Below are 23,787 nucleotides of genomic sequence, written 5' to 3'. Positions count from 1 at the left end.
GCCACTAACCGACCCCTCCACTGGACCTCCCCACTACACCCTCCAACTCCCCCAACTACACTCCTTTTTTTTTAACAAAAATTTTATTGAGGTCTTTTTTGGCATTGTAAAAAGTTACAGACAACAGAAATATGCAAACATCAAAGTAAAACCAATACTTCAATCAAACCATAATGCACATACCCACTCCTCTCCCATAGACAGTATCCGCCTATTTATCCCTCCTACTCTACTCTAATCTCCCCCCCCCCCCCCCACCCCCACCCCACATGCTGACGTTCAATCTCCCGCGAAGAAGTCGATGGATGGTTCCCACCTTTCGGGCGAACCCCTGTACAGATCCCATTAAGGCTAACTTAATTTTTTCCATACCCAGAAAACTTGACATGTCCGAAAGCCATAGTTCAGTCTTCAGGTGTTTTGAGTCCCTCCATGCCAGCAGTATTCGCTGCCGGGCTATTAGGGGAGCAAAGGCCAAAACATCGTCCTCTTTCTCCCCCTGGACTCCCGGGTCTTCCGAAACCCCGAAAATTGCCACCCCTGGACTCATCACCATCTTTGTTTTCAGCACCCGGGAAATGACCCCCGGAAATCCCTCCCAGTACCCCCTAAGCTTAGGACATGCCCAAAACATGTGAACGTGGTTCGCTGGTCCTCTCGCGCATCCCCATTTGCTCATCCGAGCTACTGTCATGTGGGCCCGGTGAACGACCTTAAATTGAATCAGGCTGAGCCTGGCACATGTTGCGGTTGAGTTTACCCTACTCAGGGCTTCCGCCCACAGCCTGTCCTCCATCTCCCCGCCAAGCTCCTCCTCCCATTTGAGTTTCAGTTCCTCCGTCTGGGACTCTTACCCCTTCATGAGCACCTTGTAAATATCCGAGACTCTACCCTCTCCTCCGTCTCCCCTAGAGACTATTCTGTCCTGGATCCCTATTGGCGGGAGGCGTGGGAAGAATGGGACCTGTCTGCGGACAAAGTCCCACATCTGTAGGTACCTAAGGTAATTTCCCCTTACCAGCCCAAATTTCTCCTCCAAGCCCCTCAGACTCGCAAAACTCCCCTCCAGGAACATATCGCCCACCCTCCTCAACCCCGCCCACCGCCATGTTCGAAACCCTCCATCCATGTTCCCGGGGGCAAATTGATGGTTATCACATATTGGAGCCCAGACAGACGCACCCACCTCTCCTACATGCCTCCTCCACTGGCCCCATATCCGCAGGGCCGCCCCCACTACCGGGCTGGTGGAGTATGTGGCCAGCGACAGCGGTAGGGGAGCCGTGACCAGGGCTGCCAAACTGGTGCCCCTGCACGAAGCCGCCTCCACTCGCTCCCAGATAGACCCGTACCCACCATCCACTTCCTTATCATGGCTATGTTAGCCACCCAGTAGTAGTTGATCAGACTCGGCAATGCCAGTCCTCCCTCGCTGCGGCTCCTTTCAAGCATTGCCTTCTTCACCCGCGGGGATTTTCCCGCCCAAACAAAGCTCATGATGATTTTGCCAGTCCTTTTGAAGAAGGACCATGGGATAAAGATCGGGAGGCACTGGAAGATGAACAGGAATCTAGGGAGGATTGTCATCTTTACAGTCTGCACCCTCCCCGCCAGTAACAGCGGGAGTGCATCCCATCTCCGAAACTCCCTCTTAATTTATTCCACCACTCTAGTCAAATTTAACTTATGCAACCTGCCCCAGTCGCATGCCACCTGTAAACTTTCCTCAACCAGCCTAAATTGCAGCTCCTTTAGTCTATTCTCCTGGCCCCTTGCCTGCACCACAAACATCTCACTCTTGGCCATATTTAATTTGTACCCTGAGAACCGGCCGAACTTCCTCAATGTTTCCAGTATATTTTCCATCCCGGCCTGTGGGTCCGACATGTACAGGAGCAGGCCGTCCGCATAGAGGGAGACCCTGTGTTTCACCCCCCAACCCCCCACCCCCACCCCCAGTCATTCCCTTCCACCCCTTTGCAGCAAAGGGGAGAGTGGGCATCCCTGTCTGGTCCCGCGATGTAGTCTAAAATAATCTGACATTATCCTGTTCGTCCTAACGCTAGCTTTTGGGGCCTGGTACAATAGTCTGAACCAATTAACCAGTCCCTCCCCGAACCCAAACCGTCCAAGCACCTCCCACAAATAGCCCCACTCCACCTGGTCGAAGGCCTTCTCAGCGTCCATTGCCACCACTACCTCCACCTCCTTGCCCGTCGGGGGCATCATGATCACATTAAGCAATCTTCTCAAATTAGCTGTCAGTTGCCTGCCTTTCACAAACCCTGTCTGATCGTCCCCAATCACCTCCGGTACGCAGTCCTCAATTCTAATCGTCAAGACCTTTGCCAGGAGCTTGGCATACAAATTGATCAGGGAGATTGGCCTGTATGACCCGCAGGATTCCGGGTCCTTGTCCCGCTTCAATATCAGCGAGATGGTGGCTTGTGTCATTGTCGGCGGCAGGGTCCCTCTGTCCCTTGCCTCATTGAAAACCCTAGTCAGGACCGGTCCCATTATCTCCGAGAACGTCTTGTGAAGCTCTACTGGTTATCCATCCGGCCCAGGGGCTTTCCCCAACTGCATGGCCTTTAGGCCCCCCAATACCTCCTCCACTCTAATCGGGGCACCCAGCCCATCCACTATTCCCCCGCCTACTTTTGGGAAGGTTAGTCCGTCCAGGAACCTTTTCATCTCCTCTGGCTCTTCCGGGAGTTCTGAAGTGTACAGCTTACTATAGAAGTCACAAAATACCTTATTCAGTCATGCCGGGTCCTCCACTCTGCTCCCCTCCCCATCAACCACTCTACTTATTTCCTGGCCGCCTCTCTCTTCCTGAGTTGCTGCGCTAGCAATCTGCTGGCCTTCTCCCATGCTCATACACCACTCCCCTTGCCTTCCTAAGTTGTTCCATGACCCTACTCGTGGATAGCACCCCCAGTTTCGCCTGCAATCTCCGTCTCTCCCTGAGTATGTCCTCCCCCGGGGACCCCGCATGCTCCTCGTCTATCCGGTAAATCTCCCTAACCAATCTGTCCATTTCTGCTCTGTCCGCCCTGACCCTGTGAGCCCGAATTGAGATCAGCTCCCCCCTCACTACTGCCTTCAGTGCCTCCCACAGGGTCACTGCTGAAACCTCCCCCCTATCGTTCACCAGCAGTCCAGGCACAGTAGGCATCCCCTCAAACGGTAATTCGCGGACCCTAACTTGGGTCCGTGGGTCCTTTTTTCGAGACCAGCCCCTGATCCCTTGCGAAGCCCATCGCTTCTTCGGGCTTGGAGAAGTAGTGGTGTTGGCCCTGACGCATAACCCAAAGGCGGGCCGGAAGATCAGACCAAACTTCATGTGCTTTTTGAATAACACCTCCTTAACTTGTTTAAAGGCTGCTCGCCGCCTGGCCACCTCCTGGCATAGGTCCTGGTAAATGCGAAGAACACTGTTATTCCACATGCTGCTCTTAGCGCTCTTTGCCCACTGCAGCACCCGTTCCTTCTCCACAAACCTGTGGAACCTAATCACCATCGGAGGGGAGGGGGTGGGGGGGGGGAGGGGGGGGGGGGGGATAAACCCCCCGGACGCATCTGTCTCGCCTGCATTCTGTGTGTCCCCTCAAGCTCCGGCGGTCGCGGAAAGGCTTCAGCCCCCGTCAGCTGCATCAACAGGTCCGCCACAAACGCTGTGGCATCGGCTCCTTCAGCCCCCCTCCGGGAGGCTGATGATCCTCAGATTTTGTTCAGGGGCTCTATTTTCCAGCTCCTCTACTCTGTCCAGCAGTCTTCCCTGTCTCTCCTTCAACCCATCGACTTCTAGCGCAGCAATCGTCTGCGCATCCGCCAGCTCCTTCACCGCCTCTCCCAGCTCCTTAACTTTTTCATCCTGGGCATCCAGTCTCTGGTTCAAATGATCCACTGCCTTCTGCAGTGGGTCCAAGTTATCCCGCTTCAACTCAAAACTGCTTTTAATCACCTGCAGCATGTTTTCCAGCGTTTGCTGGATCGCCGGGTCCGAGGTCCGTAGGTCTGGCATCTTTGCTCCCGGGTCAGCTTCCCCAGCACCTTGCCTTTGTCCCTTCCTCTCCCATTTTTGCTGCTTTCTGCTCTCCCGCGGTTCCATACAGCTCTGCTCGCTCCTCAGCACCTCCGTGGCCGTCCTTTCAGCGCTCCACAGTCCCGCAAAACCGGGGAACCAGGTCCTCAAATCCTGCCGGAGTGAGAGCTCCCGAATGTGCGGCTCACTCATTCATTGCTGCCACCGGAAGTCCCCCAACTACACTCCTGACTACCCTCCCCACCTGACCCGACTACCTTCCTGACCTCCGACAGCACCCCCACACCTGCCACCCACCTGCTTATAGAACATGACATCTCCCATTGACCACCCGATTCCCCCCGCCTCGCCCACTGACCAACTGACCACTTCCCGACCCACCTCCCACTTACCTTACACACTTGCCTTCTCCCTGGCTTCTCAAAGTGGCTAGACCTTTAAACTTACCTGCTTTACGGCAGCTGGTGCCACAACAAAGGGGGGGAGGTGGCCCCATTTCCCTCGGCTCCACTGCCCTCAACTGAGAGGATTCCTGGGCAGCTGCACTGCACTTTCCTCACTGGGCCTGAGTCGCATTGTCGGGCGAGAAAGGTACGGCTGCCTCCAGGGGAAGTAAACAGGAGCGGAGTGGCAATCTGACTATGACTGCAATTAATTGTAAACAAAATTGCTTAGATTTTGTGGTAGTCACCACTAGCTGTATTATATGTATTACGATAAGTCACATATACTAGAGGTACATGGGTAAATCCCTGACTGCTGGCTCCGCCCAGTAAGCGGCGTATAAATGTCTGTGCTCGCCGGTGCTGCAGTCATTCTGGTTCCAGCTACAGGAGGCACAACAACCTTGCTCAATAAAGCCTTGATTTTTCCACTACTCTCATCTTTGTGGTAATCGATAGTGCATCAGATTTATTTTATAACTAGGAATTAAAAGCACACAAAATTAAGGACCGTCTCTTCTTGCCCTCAATAGCTCAGTGAAGACATGCACTATTCAGCAGAAGCTGTTAACTTGTGTTTGTGATGCTGTGCTGCCTCAGGGCTGGTGTTGCATGGCCAGTTGAAAGCCAAATGTAAAACTGTGGGACTCATGAAAACCCAGTGACTCTGAAGACCCAGTAAAAACAGAACAGTCTTGCAGAGTACCAGTTCTTGATCTGATAACTGCAAAGTTCACATTTTTGAATGGTGGGTGAGGACAAGATTGGACGTGGTTGTGATGCCAAGCATGAAGGAATGGCTTAGTGGCAATTGTTGGCCTACTTTGCATGCAGAGAAAGGCACTTGTTTGAGATACCGCAGGGTAGCTTGTGGCTTGGTATGAATCAGCACCTTCAGGACGGAATGAGCTAAAATGACAGAAAGACCCATTTAAAAAACTGCCAGTTACAAAATGAAAGTACTCACCTACGCAGCGACTTGTCAACAGTGACAATTCCAATTAAGAGTGCTTATTTCAGTGCTGGATCCCAAATTTTCTGGAAGAACTTGTACTCTCTAGCCTCTTATTTTCCAGAGAGATTTGTTTTTGATATTAATGCAAGTTATTTCTTTTGATCTGAGCATTTAACAATACTGCATTATATGTAACGATAATGCTTGCTGTAATTAGGAGAAAGTTATTGAAAGAATCATAACAGAGTCTTTGTACTGATGTTGAATTTCATGAAAAATTCAACGTTGTGAAGTTTAGTAATATTTGGAATATCGATTTACTGCAATACTTTTAAATATGATTATTGTTCAAAAGTCTTTTCACAAACTGCTTTCTTTGGCTGCAATGTGGGACCCTCTCCATGCTTCTTTGCATGAAGTAGACCTCTACAAGTGATTTGAAGCATACAAAGTTCGAGCTGGAACACCAAGCAAGAAACTTTAATGGTATTTTCTTGGAGAACACTTATTCAGTGGGTGGGTCGTGGGTAACTGCTTGAGTGCTTTGCATTGTTCAGTTGCAAGTGATGAATTGACAACCTTTCAGTGGGATTAACAGAGAAATTTAGAATTTGAGTGTTGTTTTCATTGAGAAAGCATCAAATGCAATAATCTTTATTGTTCTGGGGAATTAGGGCTACTTTGGATCTGCTTGATCTTTTTCCAGAGTGTTCTCATTCTTAATACGGCAGTCAGTGTGTTGCCAAACTGCTTCATTCTGCTACATTCAAACTGCTACATTGGCCCATTCGATGCATATTGTTATGTGACGCAAGTAAGTCCTGTGGTGTACAGATAAATGCCTATTTAGTATTACAAGCCGAGTTGCAACAAATAGGCTTCGAATCAGAACTATTCTGAATTTTCTAACTTGCTGCTAAACCTGCAACTTGATATTCTGCACTTAGACATTTAATTCTGGGCCATTGGAACTGCTTGCGCCCATTTATGCAGCATCCTTTCTATATGTAGTGCAATGCACAATAAAAAATAAATTGGAGTCTTACTCTCAACCCATCAAGGTTTGTGTTTGTTTTCTCAAAGTTGTGTTGTTGTCTATTTTTTCCTAACTTAGTTTGAGCAATTGTGGCAAAACCATGTCAGCAGCTTGACCTAGGAAGGGAAACAATTGGAGCTGTTCTGTTAACTGAAGTGATCTCCTTAACTCAGAAGTGCCCAGACTTTAATGACTGAGATCCACCTTTTCAACAGTCATCCTCAGACAATCTACCAGCGCGGCCTGTGAGTTTTTACAACCAGCTGGCACTTTTGTGGTCAACGGTTCCAGAATTTTAACCTAGTTTAATTAATTGACTTTAAATTCTCCAACTGCATGTTGGGTTTTAAACTCTTGTCCTCCAAATCATTACTCCAGGCCTTTGGATTACTAGCATTGCTGTCTGTACCTTAATTAGCAACGGTTTGATGTGTAATATTCAGTCAGCATTTATTCTTTGGGGGGGCTGTGGTTGGTTTGTGATGGTGAGCAATGCCAACAGCATGGGTTCAATTCCTGGCTGACGTTATCCATGAAAGCCCGCCTCCTCAACCTTGCCCCTCGCTCGAGGTGTGGTGACCCTCAGGTTAAATGACCACCAGTCAGCTCTGCCTCAAAAAGAGAGAGCAGCCTATGGCACTCAGGAACTATGGTGGTTTTGATTACATTTTTTTGGATACAAGATGTTTTTTATTTTTAACATGAATGCAAACAAGTGAGGATGGTTTTGTGCTGTTGATCCTTATCCACAAGGAATTGGGTTGAAATCTAAGGATAAAATCTTACAATACTGCAGAAAAGGCAATTTGTATTGCAGTCAGCAGTGGGTAAGTAGGAGTTATATTACATCAGCTTGGGCAAAGTAGTGAGTCATTAATTTAGTTTCTATTGTATCATAGAATCCCTACAGTGCAGAAGGAGGCCATTCGGCCCATGGAGTCAGCACCCACCCTTCGAATGAGCACTCTGCCTATTTACGAGTGTCCACCTCGCCCTATCCCCGTAATCCTATCACCTAACCTCCACATCCATAGACATTAAGGGGCATTTAGTATGACCAATCCACCTAACCCACACATCTTTGCATTGTGGGAAGAAATCAGAGCACCCAGAGGAAACCAATGCAGACACGGAGATAAGGTACAAACTCCACACAGTCACCCAAGGCAGGAATTGAACCTGGGTCCCTGGCACTGTGAGGCAGCAATGGTAACCACTGTGCCACCTACCGCCCCATCATGTAAAGTTTTACCTTTTTTAAGCATATAAAGAAAACACACATTGTGCATGTACCGTGTGGTACGCAGAAAGTGCTGCCGACTGGAAGTGAGTTCCCGAAGGGCCGTTCTACCATGTTCGAGGTTGTGGGCACCTCTGGCTTAACTCATCTTTACACATTCTACACAGGCTACATTCCCCCCTTTTAGCGCTAAGCTCCCTTTCTTTCTCTGGAATTGCAAGTCTTTCTCTGGGAGTACTGATCTAGAAAAACCCTATTGGTTATACAAATAATTTAACGTTTGATCAAGTAGCTCCTGCTTTGAAATAGCAAATTGTTTGGAGTATTTATACTTAAAAATAAACTATAGAGGGAATATTCTGTTCCATTCAATTGGCAACCGAGAGTTAACTAATGAACTCAGAAATAATTGAATGTTGCAATTTACTTAAAGTCAAAGTTTGGGATGGGATGACATAATTCTCTTTTTGACATATGACCCATCGGGTTAAACATTAATGACAAATGAAGGAATGCTTGATTCCTGCTATGTTTCAAGTGCTTTGTGCACTTTCTAAACATGTTTAAATTTTCTTTGGCCCAGCCTAAATCTTTACTGACGTTACACATATTGGCTGCAGTTTGAGAGGCTATTGACGATAAGATTACAAGAAGTGCTGAAGAGTCAGAGCATTACTGCACACTTGTGGTCACTTCCATAAACCAAAGGGAATCATTTACCAAATGCAGCCAACGATTTGCAGCCGATGTAATCTATTGTGCCCTCAAGGTACGTTTATTTTCCACATGAGAAACCTTTTCAATTGCCGTAGGCAGACCGTGGGCCTCCAATATCAGTAAGCAGTCATCACTGTTTTCTAGTTGGACGTCATGGGTAAATATTAGTTGTGATGCACAGACTTGGTGTGGTGGACCCAACGTGACCCAAACTGAAAGATCTGAGGATGCACAGAAATTGGTCTTCCACCTATTCTGTATACTTGCAGTTGCACTACCACAGGGCAACAATCTCATTGTGGGAGGCCAATTTTGCACCAACAGCCCTGCAGGGGTTTGAAGTGAGCTATGGTTGGGGGAAGTGGAGAGAAGTGGCAGATGGGAAAGTTGCTCCTACTGCCTCCGTAGAAAGGTGAAAAACAAATTTCGAACACATATATTTGGTCGGCGGTCATTAAGGTTACTAACGAATCCTAATAGGTTAAAACATTGGACCAGTTTGTCAAAGGGGTGACTTAATTTATGGCAGCCCTCGAATTGACATACTTTTTGAGGTTGGATTAAATAAAGCCAGTTCCTCTTCAATGCTTCAATTCTACTCGGCATGTCCCTGAATGTCACCAAAGCAAAACTTATATATCGACGCACACCTGGTCAGCTAAATACACCACCTCTCATATATGTTGAAAGAGAGACTCTGGAATATGTTGAGCACGTCTCATACTTTGCGAGCCATCCCTGCCAAAAGACACCTTTGACCAAGAGATCCAACACTCATTAGCTGTGCCAGCTACGAACTAAAGCAGTCAGTGTTTGACAGCAAAGCCCTTCCCAAGTCAACAGAAGTCATATTGTACAAAGCAGTTCTCATCAGCACAGTCCTGAACTGCTGCAGTAACACCTTGACTGTATTTCAGTGACATATAAGAGCGCTAGAGAAATTCCATTTGCGATGTCTCAACTGCATCCTTAGGATTCAATGGGCGGGACTGTCGAACAAATGCTAGTCCTTCTTGGGGCCAGTTCCATAAGCATTCAGGCAAATATCCTGCAAAATTAACCTTGTCGACTGGACAGTGTGGCCAAAATGAATGTCCCTGCTAAGTCCGGTTTCTCAACTTTCAAATGGCCAAGATGCTGGGGGAGGACAAAGAAACACCAAAAAGACACACTGAAACCCCCCCCCCCCTTGAATTGCTATCAATCGGCCAGAATGGTGACTACTTGTCCAAGCTGCATCACATTTTGACCCACAACCTTTTAATGATGGGACAAAGTGGCGAAAGAGCTGGAAAAAAACTGAAGCAAATCTAGCATTCCAAATCTACTACCTCGCGGGGACATCCTGCTCCTTGTACTCAATGATCTATGGGCTGTGAATTGGCCTGTTCAGCCACACAAAATTACCTGGCAGAAACCAGCTACTCTGAGTACATGACATTCTCGAATTAAGTGACAGCTGAAAATGCCAGCCTGTACTCGGTACAAGCTTGAGTCTCCTAAAATATGGGTTCTACTCATCTTGCAGTGGACCCAACCCAACGCAGATTGGGTGCCGGCCATCCAACTGCTAAGTAGAATATTTTGTGCTCACATTACAGTAAAATGTTGAGCATAGCCCATAACAGTTTCTATCACTACGAGGGGCTGGTTTAGCACACTGGGTTAAATCGCTGGCTTTTAAAGCAGACCAAGGCAGGCCAGAAGCACGGTTCAATTCCCTTACAAGCCTCCCCGAACAGGCGCCGGAATGTGGCGACTAGGGGCTTTTCACAGTAACTTCACTGAAGCCTACTCGTGACAATAAGCGATTTTCATTTCATTTCTTCCATCCTTCTCTTTTAAAGCTTTAGTCCTAGGCCGTCTGTATAGACTGATTATGTGTGCACTCCAAATATTTTATCCTTACTATTGAGATGAGTCATTCCAGGCAGGCCTGCTGTCAGGCTGTCTCTGGCACAAAATGGGGCCTTAATCTGGGAAAACTGCATTTTGCGGCAGCCTGTGACAGTGGTGGGATTGCGACGGCAGAGTTAGTCCCACCTCCTGACATGAAAATATGGGGTCAGATGCTGAATAACAGTCTATTCACTTTGAGGTGAGCAATTTGCCTTAACCTCACCCATTCTTCGAAAATTCATCTTCATCAGTATGTGTGATTTTTTTCCTTTTCACTCCCAGCCATGCGTTATCTCAGCTGGTAGTTGTGGCAATTTATGCTGAATTATGTGCAATTTTGGCTGTTGACTTGTGGATACCAGGAAATGTATTCAAACTGTCTCTTTACTTACAGGACGGCATGATGGCGCAATGGTTAGCATTGCTGCTTACTGCACTGAGGACCTGGGTTCGATCCTGGCTCCAAGTCACTGTCTGTTTGGAGATTGCACATTCTCCCCGTGTCTGTGTGGGTTTCATCCCCCACAACTCAAAAATGTGCAGATTAGGTGGATTGGCCAAGCTAAATTGCTCCTTAATTGGAAAGAAAAGTAATTGGGTACTCTTAATTTTTAAAAAATACTTAGTGTACAGCCATCTAAAACAGGAGACTTTCATTCTGTTAAATCTAGGGCTCAAAGTTCAAAAGGTATCATGAGACCGAGTCTTCTCAAAGGTATCTGTGCACGCACTTGCTATTTAGAATCTAGTTGACAGGTTGCGACGCTACTAAGTACATGGTATAAGTCACATTGATCTATAAATGACTACCTTAAACTTAATAAACTGAACCATATTAATAAGTGAGAAATGTCAGTGCTATATACATGTGTGAATAATATATTATAACATTTCTCGAGCATATTTTTAAATGTTCACAATTACAGCTCTGTTGTTAAGTGCTGAAAGTTGAAGTTCATTGGTGGATCTCCAGAATTAATTTTGCACATTATTTAGATTTTCTGGCTTGAAGAAGTACAGTTGGGAAATGGTTGGCTGTTTTCAGTAGTTAATGTCTCCTTACAAGATTTGCACTGATAGGCACTGACTCCTGTGAATATGTAATAATGGATACGGGACCGATGAAGGAAACACAGGCTGAAATAAGTAGCCATTTGAAACCAGTTAGAATATCAGTGACTATATTAATGTGACCTAAAAATTGATTTTTATTTTGTACTCGATAACATTTTTAAAAGTATTTTTATTCACCTTTTTCAAGTTTTTTGCATAAACACTAAATCAGCATAACAATAAACAAACCCAACTCTACTATAAAGTAAACTTCTAAATGTCCATTGTAAACTTCATTATATTTTTTAAAAACTCTCATTTATTGAAACCCATTTACTATATAATACCTGCATATAAATAACTTGAAGCTTATGACAACAAACTTTTCATTCAAGTGCACAATCCCTTATAACAACAACATTGAAATTTATAGTCCCATAACAAAGAGTCAATAACCGTTGGTAACTGTCAATCAAATTGAAATGGCATGCACCCTATTGTGATAATGGATGGTGGTGAAATTAGTCATGCAGCACTAATCCATTAATGGAAGCTTATTTCAGTGGACAGGGTGAAATAGCAAGCAATCATTTTTTAAGCTCCTGATGTTGTTTTATACAGATTTAAAGAGCAGGAATTTTCAATGGTTTGACAAGCTGGACAGCTCCCATAAATCAATCCCTTTGACTGGTGCTTCTGACAGTTTTGACAGTTAATTTTGGAATGTCTGTTGACAATTCCAATGATCTAATAAATTTATGCTCTTTGAACACACATTTATGTTGACTTTTAACAATTCCAAAGGGCACCTCACCTCCCCCAAAGATGTCCCCGGGCCAGATCTAAAGAGGTACCTTATCTCTCCCAAGGGGCACCCTGACGATCCAAACAAATCCACAAAGTTCAGGCCTGCTCTTACGAGGTCTAAAATCCTACTTCAGGGAAGGCAGCTGTTGATTTAAATGGCCAACTGGCTCCGCAAACCATGAATATGGGGAACACACCCCAGCCCATGCTCACCCCCTCCAAAATGGGAAGTGCCGTGTTTTGGGGGATGGCTGGACTCAAGATCTTTGGCTACCTCTGCCATTTTCACCATGCTGGAGAGCCTTTTTGTGGTGGGAACAATCTGCGCCTAAGCTTTTTTTGTAGATACTTTATATCAAGATTGAATTTACTTTAACATTGGTGAAATAGAGGACGTAACGTTAAGAAAACCAAAGGACTATCAGTCATCATGTTTAAAACACTTACGAAAAGGACACGCACAGTCTAAATAATAGTCTTCACATATATATTCTGTATAAAAATTTAAACTATGAGTATAAACTATCTTTCAATTCACTTCCCAACTATTGATGCAACTCATCAATCGCTCCCTTAGCACTAAATCTTTGTTCTCGGCATCTTATTTCTCCTCCTTCCAAAGTGTAATCCTCCTTGTGCGTACTATTTATATGCGCTAGTGCCAGAAGCTGATTACATTCTGATACAATTGCAGTGTTTGTGTGTAATTTTGAAAGAATTAAGTTAATCGGACATTTCTCAACATAGTTAGATTTGTTGTGACATGTTTGAAAGTGCTGCACAAATATTTTAACTGGTGTAAAATGGGAAAAAAATAGTTCAGGGACTGTTTCTTTCAATGTTTTTCTTGAGACCATTTGAATTATTTCATCTTTCTAACCTTCAAACCAGAGTGTAGTGCAGAATTCAGCTTCCAGCAAAGGGATCTTGTTACTTTGGAATAAATACTTGCCATTTTCACTAACCTAGTAGTTTTTCTATTTCTCTTTATCCCACAAAACAGAAATTTTATTAGATAGTAAATGTATTGTGATATTATTTATTCTACAGTATATGTATTTTCAATCTGAATTATAAATATATTTTGAGACTGAAAGTGCAACATAGGATGAATAAATCATCATAAAGTGCTTCCATAAATCTGGCAGTTTCAAACTGGCAGGATAAAGCAACCCTTTATTGTGGAAAGATAGGGAAGAGTTATTGTAATTAACCCATTACTGCTACTGCTTTTAGACATTTCATCCTTAGCGTCTGTTTGTGTGCCTTGTTGCTATTTGAACGCAGCAGTATTGGATTGACAGCAAGTATTGTAGTTATTGTGTTACACAAGATTTGCTGGTAACATGTTAAGTGGAATGTGACATTAAATGAATTCTATAAAACAAACTAAAAACGTAAGACCCGGTTCACTGTTAACAATGTAAAAAAAATAAGTTGTCATAAAAGAAGGTTGCAGAAATGTTGCAAACAGATGCAAAGGGATTAAAGGATTAACTCCAGGGTCAAGGCTATTCACTTGCTAACATATTCATGGCGTTAACGATAGGGCAGTTCACACTTTCTGTCGACCAGAAGCGAGAAAGGGTTTAGCGTGTTTGTGTCTTGAGGTTTTTAAGTCACAGCTAGTGTATACTGACATTTGATGAGACCTTTCTATAAAGAAAAAAAAGAATAAATCAGTTTGAAATACTATCCTTAGTGAGTGGGTTTGATGCTCTGAAATGATGTATTAATCAGATTGCGACGCACAATTGGAGAATGTTGATTGGGTTTCAGTTTATTTCTATAATTTCTGAATTTCAAGTTAAAATTGCACAAAATGTGCACCATCATAGATTTCAGCCCACAATATATAACAGCAAAGAGGAGACACGTAATCCCAGTGGATGGCAGTATGATGCCTTTGTATCAAATCACTGTAACTAAAACCATAGATTGATTTGGAACATCTTCTCCAATTTGTTATGAGTATTGTGCAATTTTCTTTTCACGATATTAAAGGCGATATGCTTTTTGCATACTTAACGATTTGCTCAAGATTAGTGCTGTTCATTAATTATCTCCTGTTGTGTGTATTTTAAAAATAGAAAGTGTGAAGTTCTTCATGAATGTATTGAATACTTTAGGACATTTAAACTAATATTTATAAAAGAATGGAAGTGAAAATGGCACTTTAGGACTGACTTTGGTACTTTAATTCTAATCATCTTTATTGTTACAAGTAGGCTTGCATTAACACTGCAATGAATTTACTGTGAAAAGCCCCTCGTCGACACATTCCGGCGCCTGTTCGGGAACACAGAGGGAGATCACAGAGGGCAGCATGGTAGCACAGTGGTTGGCACTGTGGCTTCACAGTGCCAGGGTCCCTGGTTCAATTCCTGGCTGGGTCACTATCTGTTCGCCGTCTGCAGCTTCTCCTCATGTCTGCGTGGGTTTGCTCCGGTTTCCTACCACTAGTCCTGAAAGATGTACTGTTAGGTATTTTGGACATTCTAAATTCTCCCTCTGTGTACCCGAACAGACGCCGGAATGTGGCAACTAGGGGCTTTTCACAGTAACATCATTGCAATGTTAGCCTACTTGTGGCAATAAAGATTATTATTAATATTAGAATTCAGAACGTCCAATTCAACCAACACCTAACTTTAGGATCACATTGCAAAAACAAATAGAAGAGTAAACTTAGAACAGTCTCAAACCCAGTGTCACTTCTGGTTTAATTGATGCTCATCCAAACAAGGATGTGGACCAACAATGCTACAGGTTCACCTCTGACATTCTGGAACTGATGCTGCTTAACTCGTTGAGGTCTGCAAACACCATAGAACAGTACAGCACAGAACAGGCCCTTCGGCCCTCGATGTTGTGCCGAGCATTGTCCGAAACCAAGACCAAGCTATCCCAATCCCTGTCATTCTGGTGTGCTCGATGTGCCTATCTAATAACCGCTTGAAAGTTCCTAAGTGTCCGACTCCACTATCACAGCTGGCAGTCCATTCCACACCCTAACCACTCTCTGAGTAAAGAACCTACCTCGAACATCCCTTCTATATCTCCAACCCTGAATCTTATATTTATGCCCCTTGTAACAGCTACATCCACCCAAGGAAATAGTCTCTGAACGTCCACTCTATCTATCCCCCTCATCATCTTATAAACCTCTATTAAGTCGCCTCTCATCCTCCTCCGCTCCAAAAAGAAAAGCCTTAGCTCCCTCAAGCTTTCATCATAAGACCTGCAAACCAGGCAGCATCGTGGTAAATCTCCTTTGCACCATTTCCAATGCTTCCACATCCTTCCTATAGTGCGGTGACCAGAACTGCACACAATACTCCAAATGTGGTCTCACCAGGGTCATGTACAGTTGCAGCATAACCCCGTGGCTCTTAAACTCAAGCCCCGTGTTAATAAATGCTAACACACTATAGGCCTTCTTCACGGCTCTATCCACTTGAGTGGCAACCTTCAGAGATCTGTGTTATATGAACCCCAAAATCGTTCTGTTCCTCCAAATTCCTCAGAACCCTGCCGTTGACCCTGTAATCCACATTCAAATTTTTTCTACCAAAATGAATCACCTCGCACTTATTGGGGTTAAACTCCATCTGCCATTTTTTGGCCCAGCTCTGCATCGTATCAATGTCTCTTTGCAGCCTACAACAGCCCTCCACCTCATCCACTACTCCACCAATCTTGGTGTCATCAGCAAATTTACTGACCCAGCCATCAGCCCCCTCCTCCAAGTCATTGAAAAAAATCACATTAGCAGAGGACCCAGCACTGATCCCTGTGGTACACCGCTGGTAACTGGTCTCCAGTCTGAAAATTTTCCATCCAATTTTTCCATCTTGGGGGTTTGATACTTACAATATGAATATTCATGATTATGAAAATTGAATCAGTAGCAAATATTTGGTAGCCAAGGAACACTTTTACCAGAAAGTGCCGGTGGTATACTACCATGGCTAAGTTGTGGAGCTGCTGTTGGCTAGTCGGGCTGTAACTTGGTTGAGGCATGAGGTTAAATCTATATAAAGTGGATTCTTTCCATCTTGCAGCTGATCTGAACAACTCACAAGCAGGGTATAACCAGTTATGACTTGAACAACAGAGCAACAGTATGCCCCAACTTATTAACAACTTACTGCAAAATGTGCTCAGTGTCTGCCAATACGGTTTGTTCCATATCGGCAGGAAGCTACTTAATATCCTCACTAACGACCTGGAAATGATTTTTAAGCGACATCAATGTTGTTTCCATGTTTTGTGCTGAAGGGAGTGCTTTTAAAAAGAGTGATCTGATGGGAAAGAAGAGAATGAGATGGGAAGCTAATTATTTTTTTCAACCAAATAGTGAATATTCAAAGTTCATTTATCCTCCCCCGGGAACCTTGTTGCAGCTACAATTATAGTCAGCATTTTTTGCGCATTGTAAATATGTTAATTATTACATTTACAAAGTAACAGAATTAGTTGTTCATGTGCTGCTTGACAGAGCAGAGAAATAGTGGCAATGTTCCCAAGAAGACTTTTATACCTTTATCAAATAACTGGAATATCTATTTTTGTAAGCCATATCATCAAATGTAAGATGCAGACCCCTCTACAATTACTGGCTGTGACCAGGAGGACCGTGTTCATCCTGGCTCGCTGGGAGTTCTCCAAGGTAATTGAAATTCTACCTCCATAGAGTTCAGATGAGAAGTGATATGAAGATGTGGGAAAACCTGAGCTGAATTGATTTTTTTTCCCCTTAATGTTTGGACAAAGAAATAACTTAGCTAAGTGTAGCAGAGATGATAAGCGCATTCAGTCATGGTAGATTAAGAGGCCTGCATCAGTTAACACAGTCTGTATTTTATTCTCTCTCTATGCGCTGCCATGTTTAGATTGGAGATTAATTGCAATGGAATTACTGTACGTCTGTTTGTTTTTTTAACAATTGCAAATTACATTAAACAGCCGATGTGTTTTCTAATATGATTGTTCTTCCCTGATAATTGGGATGGCGCCACATGAGATTTTGATAAGAAATTCATAAACACTCCCTTATGAAGCCTCATGACTTCATTTTGTGACTATCAAGGGTGACAAATTATTTGAAGAAAGCAGACCTGAACATAAAACACAATGCTCCGTTTCTTTGAACATTACGATTGTTTGTTTATTTTTCAAATATTTGCCCTGTGTTATCTGGCATATGATGGGGAATATAATGAAATGTTATACAGTGGCACTGTTTCCTGGCTAATTTCTTTATTTGCTCCTCCTGCAGCCTGATGGCTGTACTTGGGCAGAAAGTATGAAATTGTTATCTGTTCGTGCAATTAGAGATCAGCCTCTTTCATTCCAATCCTATTTGAAGATTGATTTGATTTTCGTCCAATAACAAAAAAATAACAGAACACAGCTTGGGTTTTGCGCAGATATCTGTAGCTGTGAAGTGTTAATTGCAATTTAGATAAGGATTAGAAGGACCATATCTCAGTAGACCACATTTATTTGCAAGTGCTATATTGTAGTGCATCAGGATTTCTCAGGTTTTGTGTGTGTGTGTGTGTGTGTGTGTGTGCTCTCCTGTATGTGGTCCCCTGTGTAGCTGCTTTCAGATAATAGGGGTTAAACAAGCCCGCTCGCCAGCATCACTCCAGTTAAGGTTTTGGACGGTGGCACTGCAAGCTCTGTGGAAACTCTGAATTATGCAGAAATTTTGCAGTTCCACCGGTGGCTCCCAGACTGCTGAATTCCCCTGAATTTAGAGGCTCCTTGCATTCCCTCAACCCTTCCCTCCTCCCAATCTGCAGATTACTAAACAGTCACCAGTCTATTGGCAGTGTTATTTCTAACTTTCTCAAAATCAGCCAGGTTCACAATATAGCACCCAATTGTTTAAGTGAGCCCACAATATCTGCTGGCCAGGAGGTGCATTGTGGTTCTTGTTAGGACCATGAAACAATTTGTTGTGAGTAGATTGTTCCTAGACTTCAACGTGAGGTATGATGTGGAAACCCAATTTATCATGTAGACTATATTGCTTGATGGTCAATTCCAATTATTATTTGACTTCCTGGCATTGCCTCTCTACCACCGCCTCCCCAACACCTCCCCCCCCCCCCCCCCCCCCCCCCCTCCCCCCCACCACCTCCAACTCCAGGGAGAAAATACACATATAAGCAACTGATAAAATACCACAAGTTCGGTGACACTAATGTTTCAGTGAAAAAATACTTTTGCTGTCCCCCTTCATTCTCTGAATTGTCTGGAAAAATTTTATCCATCAGGTTCGATCTGATATGCATTCCATTCTGGAATTAACATTATAATTGTAAACGCTGTTACGACGGTTTATACACCTGGAAATAAAAAGCACTTTGTACCTGACTTGTACTGGTATAGAATGGGTGGTAGGAAAGTGGAAACATTGGTTTCAAATGGGATTGGGGGTGCATTATTAATGCAAATATAACTAACAGGAGAAATATCATTGTGTTGATTTTGATCTTTCAAGGATTCAGAACTGTGGTATGTAAATGCTATAGACATCGGGTTGGCACTGGGGGTGAGCCCACCACAGTCATTCTGAATGTGATCATAAAGGTATTAAAAGATGTTGGCGATCTGCGAGCATGTCTCTGTGGTAATTGCACGCTTTTGTTGAGGTTTGTATTAAATATATGTGCAGCTTAATCTATTGTTACGATACTATATAAAAAATTCAGGTCGTGAAGTAAGGTGCAAGCGCTTTTCATTTCTGTTGTTACTAGTGCTAATGGTGAAATTAAACCACATGGAAAAGTAGCAGGGGAGATGTCAGGAAACGTCAAGGCATGACTGTGCTCCGTAAACCATAACTACCACTTCCACTTTTCATTTTAAACATATTTCTATGATGTGTCAGAAGTAATGTCTCTTTCAAAAGCCTCAACTGCTGCAAACGTTTAGATCAGGGACACGCAAATAAAATGATCTGTGAAATGTGGCCTGGGAGACAAGGTGGTGGGGCTCTGCTTGATTCCTAATTAATTGACATCTTTAATTACCTGCATGCTATGCATTATTTGGAGTGTGTATGGAGTGCGGGATTAAATGTATTGTAGTGGTTAAAGAGCTATGCCTCATGATTAGCTGATATGAAATGGAAAACCACAATTCATTTTGCGAGCTTAAAAAGGCTAAATGATGCATAGATAAAGTTGATGTATTGTGTGCTGATATGGTGCGTATGTATGCAGTGTTGGGTGTGCATTGCATTAACCCTACGAATACTAGAGGTTCAATTTGAAGAATCACGTTATTTTATGAAAATATTAAAAATGAATTAGCATGCTGTATAAGACTGAATTGCTTGTAGCAAGTAAATTACTGAAATCCCTTCTTTTCCATGTCTTCTGTAGTACTGTAGTTGCAGGGGCGTTAAGCAATCATGATTTAGGGAGGTATTTCTAAATTAATCCAAAGTAAAGAATCTTGCATGCTATTTTTTTTCCTTAAACATATGTAAATTATAATTCCATCATATGAATATTATCATAGGGTTTAAATGGGGTGAAGATTTTGAATCGATTCCCCTGAATATACCCGTCACTTGATTTAGTGCTGAAGTTGTTAATAGCATCAAAAGCAGACCACCCACAGGCCAAAAAGAGCTATTAACATATCAAAATGGTAGGGTGCCTGCGACCTGCCACCTTTTTTTCAACGTGACAATTGCATTGCCTGATGCACATGGAGATATTTTATCAGTTGTTCATATCAGTTGGGCAACAGTGTGTCTTGTGAGGGTAAACTCAGTATCTGATGCATGCAGTTGTCCTTTTATTTCCTGCACTTTCTGAAAATAAGTGCATGTTGGTAAAGACTGTAGTTGCAGACTAAAAGAACATTGTGGATATTCATTGTGCTCCCTGGAAGGAAGCATAAGAGTCATCACTGCCCTCTATTGTCAGAAACGGAATAGCAGGATATTTTAGTGACCAGTGTTAGAGAGAATGATCACAGCTTAATGGCACAACATTTCTGGAGCGTCTTTTGCTATTGCTCAAATAAAATAAAGAATATCCAGAAGCTTCCTGACCAAAATAACCAGCACAACTTTTTATTGTGCGAGACATGAAATATTTACCCACATCAAATGAGACTTAATTGATGGTAAATATGATCACGATTTATAGTTTATTAACGCACCAGATTAGAAATACAGAAGTTAGATTTAAAATTCTGATAGCAACACAGGCATTGCACATAAAATGGATCTAAACCTAAAATTGCAGGTGATGCAGAGGTCCAGCTACAGTATGTTTTGGGTACATTCTGTAATCAGTAGAAACATTCCTCTAATCCATTGGTTACAAAACACTCAGCAAGCACTTTTCAAAAGCATTATTTTAGATATCAGGTCAATATTGTTTACGTTTTTTGTGTTATTTCCCATCCTCAAAATACTTAAAACTCCTGATGATGATGGCAGCAAGTGGCTGTTCAAAATACAATCTGTCTTCGGCTGTTCGGATGCGCATGAAGACAAAAGGGAAGGAACAAAATTAGGCAAACGCAAGTCATACTCACTTCATCACTTTTCACTTTTCAGGTGAATGTACCCAGGCGCTTATTAATTGTCTGGGTCACATTGATCTGTGTAATTCATCTTTGTGGTCTTCATTTTCTTACATACTTTCAACAGTGTTTTTAATAGCAGACGCAAAATGAATGAATTTGGATTATTTCTAGCACTTTACAAGCTGAAGAGTTGATAGTTTACTTGTCAGTTATTCGACAGCAAAGTTGTGAGATATTAAAGGCTCTGTTAATTGTAACTAGGCATCTGTACGATATTTATCGCTTCACTACTTCTTGGTTACTGTGTTCCATTTTACAATATTGCACTGTTAAAGCAGTACTTTTCAGGATTGTATTAAATACTGTATGTTCTATTTGTGGTTCACATAAGAACATGCCTTAGCCCATATAACACGGCAAGATGACTTCACCAGAATTAAAAGGCAGATCAAATCAGGGCATTTACATCCATTGGAATACATTTTTAAAAATTGGGCCATTATTGCATTTATTTAATGTTGCACTCTACATTAAGTTTTTGAGTTTACAGATCATTAGTGCATGACAGTAGTGCACGAAAAATTAATATTTTCAAAGGGACCAGTACTCTATTGGTCAGCATACCTATAGTGAGAGACGTGTTGGCCATTAATTGAGCAGCCATTATTAATTTGAATTAACTTAAAGTAAATATCTTGCGTACCATATGTGCCATGCTGTCTCACAGCTCAAGGGACCTCGGTTAAATTCCTACCTTGGGTGACTATCTGCGTGGAGTTTGCACATTCTTCCCATGTCTGCGTGGGTTTCCTCCGGGTGCTCCGGTTTCCTCCAACAGTCTAAAGATGTGCAGGTTAGGTGGATTGGCCATACCAAATTGTCCCTTAGTGTCTAAAGATGTGATGATTAACTGGGATTATGGGGACAGGGCGGGGGAATGGGTCTAGGTAGGGCGCTCTTTCGGAGGATCGGTGCAGACTTGATGGGCCAAATAGCCTCCTTCTGCATTGTAGATTACCTCTATGACACAAGTGCAGTTACATATTTATACAATTTCCCATCTATTTCCCATTATAAACAAGTGTTTTGCCTGGTTAGGTGGAAGAATTGGATAGATCAGATTTCACTGATAATAATTCAAGCAACAAAAGTGTCAGAAAATGCCATCTCTTTCCTTGTATGGACATAGATTTTTTTTGGAGAGTGGGGTTTGCCTATTGGCACTTGTATCAGTGGGACGTGTCAGTGGGACAGGAAGATATGCAGCATGATGGGAAGACCAGTTTTGACAGTGCATTGTTTCTGTAAGTCTGCATGTTTGTTGAGATTCTTTGTGAGTCCCCTCCCCATGGAGGTGTGGTATTTTTAGTTGTTAGGCATTGCTGTGATCATTGCATGACTTCCATTGTAGCTGCATTGAACAATGACGTTATGAAGAAACGTATTCTGTATACGAATACACAGCAGATTGCTTATGCTTTCCTCTGTGCTTATTGCCAAACATTGGGTTAATGTAAAGTTTGTGTTCGGAAAGGATACAGAATTCTCACTTTGACGAGTGCAAAGTGGCTGGGTCTATGCTGAAGCAGATTTTGCAGGTTCTGTTGGTACGTGCTGTGGTCAGTTGACACAATCCCACCAAAAAGCAGGATCCGACACAAATAAATATGAAATGTGTCGGGCTGGTCAATACCATATGATCCAGGCCATTGCACATGATAACATTTTTTCTAAGCAGCACATCAGAGATGAAATAGATTGTAGGTACGTACTGTCAGTACAGCATATAACAATATCAAGGGCTGGTCATGTGCGATTGATGGAGCTAGGTGCATGGTTGCGCCTCCTGTTTGTAACCAGAAAGGATTAAAAAAATGTTTTGTCATTGAATACGTGCAACAGTTTTTTTTAAAGGGATGGGTTGGAAATAGAATAAACATCTTGTTCCTATTTAAAATGTTCTCCTGGGTGATTTGAAAGTCAAAAGATCTGGGTGCAGCCATGTGATGTTTTATCTAAAGAACTGTAAGTAGTGTGAGAGAGAGCGTGTGCATCTGGATTTTGAAACTCTGGGAAAGGACTAAGCTTTCACTGCCACCTATACAATGCCAGGACTTTCTAAAGTGACAACCTAATATAGTTTCCAAGTGCCATTTGAATGACATTTTTTTGGTATGTGAGTACCGACAGGTATATGAAATGAAATGAAAATCGCTTATTGTCACGAGTAGGCTTCAATTAAGTTACTGTGAAAAGCCCCTAGTCACCACATTCCTGCGCCTGTCCGGGGAGGCTGGTACGGGAATCATTAATTCGCTGCATTTGACTTGAATGTTGGATAAGTTGAATTTAAATTATGAGATGAAAAATTATGAAAACTAGACATATAAGAGCAGACGTTTAGCTTCCAAGTACATTTTTTTGTTGTGTTAAATGAGACAAATTTGTCAATTGGTAGCCAAGATTACCCGTGCCTGATCTTTGATTCTGTGGCACATTATGCAGATAATTCATTTCTGGAATCTTAATACAATGAAACTGCAAACTCAGCTGAATCTGGTCCTCATCCATGCCGTAATTAGGCAGAATTCTTCTTTGTTCAAATATTTTCAACTTTATTGAATGATTATCAAATCTTTAATAAATACTTACAAGACAGCAACTACTAGCACGACTGCGCCTGTAGAATGGTTAATTTAACATCAGATGCAATTCTGAGGCAGCTTTGCTTTTGGACGATAAAAAGGGTTTACATTGGGTTAACGGAATGCAGAGAGACAGCCAGCTGTTGGAGCTCGCATCATTTGAAGGAGACCATGATTGGAGGAGCTGTATTTCAGAACAGTTCTTGCAATGGCTTTGACGCCGGTTTGCCTTTCTACAATTGCTTCAAGCCACATCGTTGTATTGCTCTGTAGCAAGCAATTCATGTCAACACAGTAAAGATATTGGTGTTTGCACAGGGGAAGTATTTGTCACCATACTTCTAACGGATCCTTAGTTTTCAAGTTGAATATGAAGGCGTAA

At 42.9% G+C, this 23,787-nt stretch overlaps 1 protein-coding gene across 5 annotated transcripts in view; it reads left to right on the top strand.

The window, feature by feature from the left end:
* The window catches only part of esrrga (estrogen-related receptor gamma a), a 295,738-nt gene that overhangs the window by 165,604 nt on the left and 106,347 nt on the right, over positions 1–23,787 (top strand). The window lies entirely within an intron of this gene.

The sequence above is a fragment of the Scyliorhinus canicula genome, chromosome 1, assembly GCF_902713615.1.
Source record: "Scyliorhinus canicula chromosome 1, sScyCan1.1, whole genome shotgun sequence".
In the NCBI taxonomy this organism is placed as follows: Eukaryota; Metazoa; Chordata; class Chondrichthyes; order Carcharhiniformes; family Scyliorhinidae; genus Scyliorhinus; species Scyliorhinus canicula.
This window is presented reverse-complemented; position numbering and strand designations above follow the sequence as displayed.